General features: G+C 63.6%; 1 protein-coding gene across 2 annotated transcripts in view; it reads right to left on the minus strand.

Moving 5' to 3' along the window:
• Positions 1 to 6,838, minus strand: part of PAIP2B (poly(A) binding protein interacting protein 2B) — a 43,507-nt gene extending 36,669 nt beyond the window's left edge. The window contains exon 1 of one of the 2 annotated variants that reach the window (XM_054029427.1): positions 6,730 to 6,838. The gene's annotated coding sequence lies outside the window, so the exon portion shown is untranslated. The remainder of the gene's footprint in view (positions 1 to 6,729) is intronic. The other variant, XM_054029426.1, reaches the window with a different exon arrangement.
• Positions 6,839 to 7,435: the final 597 nt, after the last annotated feature.

The raw sequence follows: 7,435 nt of genomic DNA on the forward strand, positions 1-7,435 counted from the left end.
CCCCCTGCAATGTAAAAGCATTAGCCCCACTCCCGAAAGTCAGTGGATCTGCCTCTGCAGGCAGGATCAGGCGGCAGAGAGAGACACTGGAAAGTTAGTTTCTTTTGCTTTGCTTTGTAGTAGATTGCGGTGCATCAGCAGAGAGGGGATGGGGCAGGACATGGAGAGCAGGAAAGCTGAGGTGCACCGGCAAATTTGTGGATGGGAGCCAAGGAGTGGAACAGCAGGGAGTGCTGTGGTTCAGGATTGAGGGGACAAGGGCTGGCACACTGAGGTTTGTTAGCCAAGATTAGTTGGGATATGGAGAGACTGGGAAGGGGGGAGGGTGATAATTGCACAAGACCTGCCCGCAGACCAGGCATCATTCCTCATGAATACTGCTCTCATCTACAAGAAAAGTTCATTGGTCTTTCTGCCTTTTGAGCCTCTCCGTGATTTCTCTGGCAGACACACGTAGGCAAAGCGAAGGAGAAACCCACAAAAGGAAGTTCTGGCACTAGAGCTGCACCAAGATATTTCAAAACGAGTGGCTGTCTGGTAACCTGCTGAAAAAGCTTGCAGCTGAACGTCATTTACTGAGATTGCTCCTCTGAGGCGCACACCCGCTTGTGGTGGTACCATTTCAAGAGGCAGCGCGTGTGCTGGCTCAATAAAGCACTCCAAAGCCTTCAGCTGGAAACCAGAAGCTCCCAGACAAGGAACTCCACAGAGAGGACAGGGGAGTAGGTGATATTTTCAACTGATAATACCGAGTCTGACACCGTCCCGATGAACACGCTAACTCACTGCACGTAGGCCTGGCAGGACACGTGGCTCTGGGCCTCCACTATAGGCATCTGCTTCCCCCACTGCGAGGCACCTTTTCGTTCGGTTGTGTGCAGCTCTCAGAACAGCAAGGCATTCTCACTGGGTGAGGAGGTTCATTTCCTTCTGCAGATGGGAGCCATTCTAGCAGGCCTGTAATGTTTGACCTACACTAGTCATTACACTGCACAGCACGGTTCAGTGCAACCACACGATGGCAGTGGGGATGCAATCCCAACGTCCTTGCTCCTACAGCAATGGTTCCATTTAGGGCTGTCGACTCATTGCAGTTAACTCACGCGATGAACTCAAACCAATGCATCGCCATTAAGCGTAGTTTTAATCGCACAGTTTAATACATTTCAATTGGTATTCCCTTGTTTAATATTTTGGATGTTTTTCTATATTTTCACATATATCTTGTATTCTGTGTTGTAATTGAAATCAATATACACCTCTACCCCAATATAACGCGACTTGATAGAACACGAATTCGGATATCACGGGGTAAAGCAGCGCTCCGGGGGGGGCGGGGCTGCGCACTCCGGCGGATCAAAGCAAATTCGATATAACGCGGTTTCACCTATAATGCAGTAAGATTTTTTGGCTCCCGAGGCCAGCGTTATATGGGGGTAGAGGTGTATCTGAAAATGTAGAAAACACCCAAAAATGTTTAAATAAATGGTATCCTATCGTTTAATCGCGCAATTCATTTTTTTAAATCGCTTGACAGCCCTAGTTCCATTAGCTGTTAACGCTACAAGGTCTATGACACGTGGTAGTCCAGTTGCAATTCCATCCAGGAGAGGACAGTGCTTTGTGAATGCACACACATCAGCTGTGCTCTGCAGTTCTCACACAGCAATATTCACACTACCCCAGGTAAATCAGACAGTATCTTAGACGAAAAACATTGAGGAGCTTCGTTTTTCCAGTGCTGCAACCTTGCTCAGCGTCTATCTGGTTTGCTTAACGTGAGCCCGTGCATATGGCCGCGGTTGGACTAGAACGTGCTAGTACTCCAGGTCAGCCCGTCAGAGGTTGCTGCTGAAGTTACCGCCAGTGAAATAGTGAACGTTGACATTTAAGTGTCCTACGGGGGCATGACATACCTCGCAGGGCTGCTGTTTCCAACTGTCTGCCGACGCAGGCAGACAGCCCTGCAACCGGTCCCATTTGTGGTTCTCTTTTCACCCAGAAAACCTAGGAAAGTTTCAATGAAAGCTGTGATTCTGCAGAAACCAACGGGGCCACCTGAGAAATACTGGTGCGGGGAACTGACCAGTAACACCTCAGTCCATCTCCACATATGCCAGCAGACAGCACAGCGACCAACTTACTTTCCCGGGTTCTGCACGACGCATGCTCTCACCCAGTGTCACATGAGAAGACAGGGCTACAGGACTCTCAGATATACCCCCCAAACTGGACTAAATAAAGGATTTCTGTTAAGCCCATATAAATCTATGATCAGGTCACAGCCTGGCTGAAGGAACAAGGCAGAAACATTCTTTGGGGAAGGGGAAGCAAATCCCAAGAGCTCCAAGCGCCTCCTGAGAAGAGGGTGGAGAAAGCCCTTTTACAGGGAGAGCAGATCCCTATTAATTCATCAGACCACCATCACCCAACCCTATGCTGAACTAGCAAGTATAGTACATCACTTCTGGCGCTGATTCCGAGAGGCCAAGTTCTTGCGTTAGGCTGCAAGTGGCATGCTACAGACAGATGGCTGCCCAACAGCGGACAGGATGATCGGGGAGCAGCTTTCACAGTTCTACTGTAGTATTTCCCACCTCCACCCTTGAGTCTGTTAGTCCTGCCCCAAAAGGCTCCTGCAGGGAGATTAAGATTTGGAGGAACCTTCAAGGTGGTTAAAAAGAGATCAAATCATCCTAGGGGACCCATATGCCAGATTGTGAGTTCAAAGGTTTGACTGTCCTTCCTCCACCAAGAAGGGAGGACACATTGCTAACTGCCCTGACAGTCCCACTACAGTGCGTCATCCCGTTTCTAGTTTCATCCCTTTTCACCCTAGAGCACAGTTAAAGCCACCAGTCACATGCTACTTTCTCAGGGATCCCACGAGGAGCTAATAATATGGGCCAAGGCAGCTTTCTCTGGCCTCTGGCTTAGTCACAGCCAATTGTGCTTAGTTATAATGTTTAATCAATCACCGCATCGTGCCCAGCACACAAGCCCATTTGTGCCGGCTATGAGAGATGAAAGAAAGAGGAAACTCAAAACTTTTTGACAGCTCCAGACCACAAAGGCCTGGCAAAGAGAACCAAAACGGACATGGATTCTTACTGTCCCCAGTGGCTCCCATTCAGCCATTACAAAGAGAACATGCCAGGAGAGCAGCAGCTCCCGAGTTACCCTGGAGGTAAAGAATTAATTAGGTGTGTGTGTGTTAAGGAAATCATTCGGATTGCTTAAATCTCATGGGGAGTCCATGAGAATGTCTCACAAGTACGTCACAGAGCAGGAGACCCGGAGAACCCCTCCCTGTTGGAGCCCATCCGCCAGGACCCATACAACCATGGCCCCTTCCTCAAAGGTTATGCAGAGACATCACCACGTTAGGCTGATTTTTTTTAAGTACCCAAGCTCACCATGTTCTTGGGACATGAACCCCACGGGCTACTTGACGGCTCCCTTGCCATTTAATAAACTCCTGGGGGTAGGGGGCAGGGAGAGTAAGTTGGGGGTCTAATTCTACCAGACCCCACAGTATTGGCTCCCGGCCTAGGCATCGGCAGCCAAACCAGGAGCTTCACTCTCCTTCTGTCTGAGGCGCTTACTGAGGGAACCCACTTTGCCCACTGAACTAGATAAGGATTATGACGACCTCCCCTGTCACAGCGACATTCTAGGGTGACCAGCCTGGTTTGAGGGGAGGCTCACAGACAGGGCGGAGGAGTGGAAGTAAAAGGTAAAGCAGCAAGTAGGTTGCTAAGGGACAACTCTGGGGCAAGTCCTGGACAGGGCAGCCGAGGGATGCCACGTCCCCTCCTGTCCCACCCATTTCCAGTGGCACCTGGGGTCAAGCGGACATTCACAGAAAAGATTGCCAAGGGGGTCCCCATGTGTGGGGAGGCTGTAGGGGAGGGCAGACACCAATGGGAATCCCAGGCAGGAGGGCTGGTCCTAGGAGGAAGGGGCAGAGCTCACCGAACAGGGCTAGTCCTGGGGGGCGGGGAAGAGCCCGGGGGGGGGAGCGGTCCCGGGGGATCCCGAGGGGGGGGCGGGGAAGAGCCCGGGGGGGGGGGAGCGGTCCCGGGGGATCCCGAGGGGGGGGTGGGGAAGAGCCCGGGGGGGGGAGCGGTCCCGGGGGATCCCGAGGGGGGGGGGCGGGGTAGAGCCGGGGGGGGAGCGGTCCCGGAGGGGACAGAGCCCAGCCAAGGGGGGCATTTCCCGGGGGATCCCGAGGGGGGGGCGGGGAAGAGCCGGGGGGGGAGCGGTCCCGGGGGGGGGACAGAGCCCAGCCAAGGGGGGCATTTCCCGGGGGATCCCGAGGGGGGGCGGGGAAGAGCCCGGGGGGGGGAGCGGTCCCGGGGGATCCCGAGGGGGGGTGCGGGGAAGAGCCCGGGGGGGGGAGCGGTCCCGGGGGATCCCGAGGGGGGGGCGGGGAAGAGCCCGGGGGGGGGAGCGGTCCCGGGGGATCCCGAGGGGGGGGCGGGGAAGAGCCCGGGGGGGGGAGCGGTCCCGGGGGATCCCGAGGGGGGGGCGGGGAAGAGCCCGGGGGGGGGGAGCGGTCCCGGGGGATCCCGAGGGGGGGGAGCGGGGAAGAGCCCGGGGGGGGGGGGGGGGGAGCGGTCCCGGGGGATCCCGAGGGGGGGGAGCGGGGAAGAGCCCGGGGGGGGGGGGGGAGCGGTCCCGGGGGATCCCGAGGGGGGGGAGCGGGGAAGAGCCCGGGGGGGGGGGGGGGGAGCGGTCCCGGGGGATCCCGAGGGGGGGGAGCGGGGAAGAGCCCGGGGGGGGGGGGGGGAGCGGTCCCGGGGGATCCCGAGGGGGGGGGCGGGGAAGAGCCCGGGGGGGGGGGGGGGAGCAGTCCCGGGGGATCCCGAGGGGGGGGGGCGGGGAAGAGCCCGGGGGGGGGGGGGGGAGCGGTCCCGGGGGATCCCGAGGGGGGGGGGGCGGGGAAGAGCCCGGGGGGGGGAGCGGTCCCGGGGGATCCCGAGGGGGGGGGCGGGGAGCGGTCCCGGGGGATCCCGAGGGGGGGGGAAGAGCCCGGGGGGGGCGGTCCCGGGGGGGGGACAGAGCCCAGCCAGGGGGGGCATTTCCCGGGGGATCCCGAGGGGGGGGCGGGGAAGAGCCCGGGGGGGGGAGCGGTCCCGGGGGATCCCGAGGGGGGCGGGGAAGAGCCCGGGGGGGGGAGCGGTCCCGGGGGATCCCGAGGGGGGCGGGGAAGAGCCGGGGGGGGGACAGAGCCCAGCCAAGGGGGGCATTTCCCGGGGGATCCCGAGGGGGGGCGGGGAAGAGCCGGGGGGGGCAGAGCCCAGCCAAGGGGGGCATTTCCCGGGGGATCCCGAAGGGGGGGCGGGGAAGAGCCCGGGGGGGGAGCGGTCCCGGGGGATCCCGAGGGGGGGGCGGGGAAGAGCCCGGGGGGGGGGGAGCGGTCCCGGGGGATCCCGAGGGGGGGGCGGGGAAGAGCCGGGGGGGGAGCGGTCCCGGGGGATCCCGAGGGGGGGCGGGGAAGAGCCCGGGGGGGGGAGCGGTCCCGGGGGATCCCGAAGGGGGGGCGGGGAAGAGCCCGGGGGGGGGAGCGGTCCCGGGGGATCCCGAAGGGGGGGCGGGGAAGAGCCCGGGGGGGGGAGCGGTCCCGGGGGATCCCGAAGGGGGGGCGGGGAAGAGCCCGGGGGGGGGAGCGGTCCCGGGGGATCCCGAAGGGGGGGCGGGGAAGAGCCCGGGGGGGGGAGCGGTCCCGGGGGATCCCGAAGGGGGGGCGGGGAAGAGCCGGGGGGGGAGCGGTCCCGGGGGATCCCGAAGGGGGGGCGGGGAAGAGCCGGGGGGGGGGGAGAGGTCCCGGGGGATCCCGAGGGGGGGGCGGGGAAGAGGTCCTGGGGGATCCCGAGGGGGGGGCGGGGAAGAGCCGGGGGGGGGGAGCGGTCCTGGGGGATCCCGAGGGGGGGGCGGGGAAGAGCCGGGGGGGGGGGGGAGAGGTCCCGGGGGATCCCGAGGGGGGGCGGGGAAGAGCCCGGGGGGGGGAGCGGTCCCGGGGGATCCCGAGGGGGGGCGGGGAAGAGCCCGGGGGGGGGAGCGGTCCCGGGGGATCCCGAGGGGGGGGCGGGGAAGAGCCGGGGGGGGGGAGCGGTCCTGGGGGATCCCGAGGGGGGGGCGGGGAAGAGCCGGGGGGGGGGGAGAGGTCCCGGGGGATCCCGAGGGGGGGCGGGGAAGAGCCCGGGGGGGGGAGCGGTCCCGGGGGATCCCGAGGGGGGGCGGGGAAGAGCCCGGGGGGGGGGAGCGGTCCCGGGGGATCCCGAGGGAGGGGGGGCGGGGAAGAGCCGGGGGGGGAGCGGTCCCGGGGGATCCCGAGGGAGGGGGGGCGGGGAAGAGCCCGGGGGGGGGAGCGGTCCCGGGGGATCCCGAGGGAGGGGGGGCGGGGAAGAGCCCGGGGGGGGGAGCGGTCCCGGGGGATCCCGAGGGGGGGGGCGGGGAAGAGCCGGGGGGGGGAGCGGTCCCGGGGGATCCCGAGGGGGGGGGCGGGGAAGAGCCCGGGGGGGGGGAGCGGTCCCGGGGGATCCCGGGGGGGGGGGCGGGGAAGAGCCCGGGGGGGGGGGCGGTCCCGGGGGATCCCGGGGGGGGGCGGGGAAGAGCCGGGGGGGGCAGAGCCCAGCCAAGGGGGGCATTTCCCGGGGGATCCCGGGGGGGGCGGTCCCAGGGGACCTGGCGGACCAAGGCCCCGCTCTCCCGCGCGGTACCCACCTGGCCGGGCTCCGCCTGCGCCGCAGGGGCCTCTCCGCTCGCCGAGGCCGCACACGCTGCTCCGCTGCCACACGCACACCGCTACCCTCCAGCGCTCCCCTGGCTCTGCAGGCTGGCCCCGCGCCTCATTGGCGGAGGTGCCTGTCACTCTCCCTGCACTTTTGCACGAGGGCCCGCCCCCTCTTCTCCATTGGGCGCATCGCGCGCACACCTTCGCCCCATTGGCCTACGTGGCTGTCGTACATTCCGCCTCCCTGAGCCCCACCCTCTCCCCCCGGCCCCGCCTCTCCATTGGCTCCGTAGGGCAGACTCTTGCATCCCATTGCTCAGAACGTGCCCCGCCCCTCTCCCTCATGCCTGCCTCTCATCCTTATTAGGCCGCATCACCCATACTCCGCTCTCTATTGGCCTACAGGCCTGTCACTCCATCTGCGCTTCCCAACTCCCGCCTCGAGAGCCATTTCATTGGTATTTTCCGCCACCGCTCCACCTATGCAGACAAGGGAGAAGAGGCATATGGGCGGTGCTTAATGGACCACGGTCGAGTTCCACGACTAGTTCAGCGCGTCTCCCACGTGGGGCCAGGGAGGGGGCGGGTATCCTGGGGAGCGTGGGGAAAAGGAGTTTACACAGGAACGCCTCCACCGCTCAAGGTGTAGTCCGATTGGATGAAGCCGCTGTCGCTCAACGTTAGATTTGACCAACC

Source organism: Malaclemys terrapin, chromosome 5, assembly GCF_027887155.1.
Source record: "Malaclemys terrapin pileata isolate rMalTer1 chromosome 5, rMalTer1.hap1, whole genome shotgun sequence".
Taxonomy (NCBI): Eukaryota; Metazoa; Chordata; order Testudines; family Emydidae; genus Malaclemys; species Malaclemys terrapin.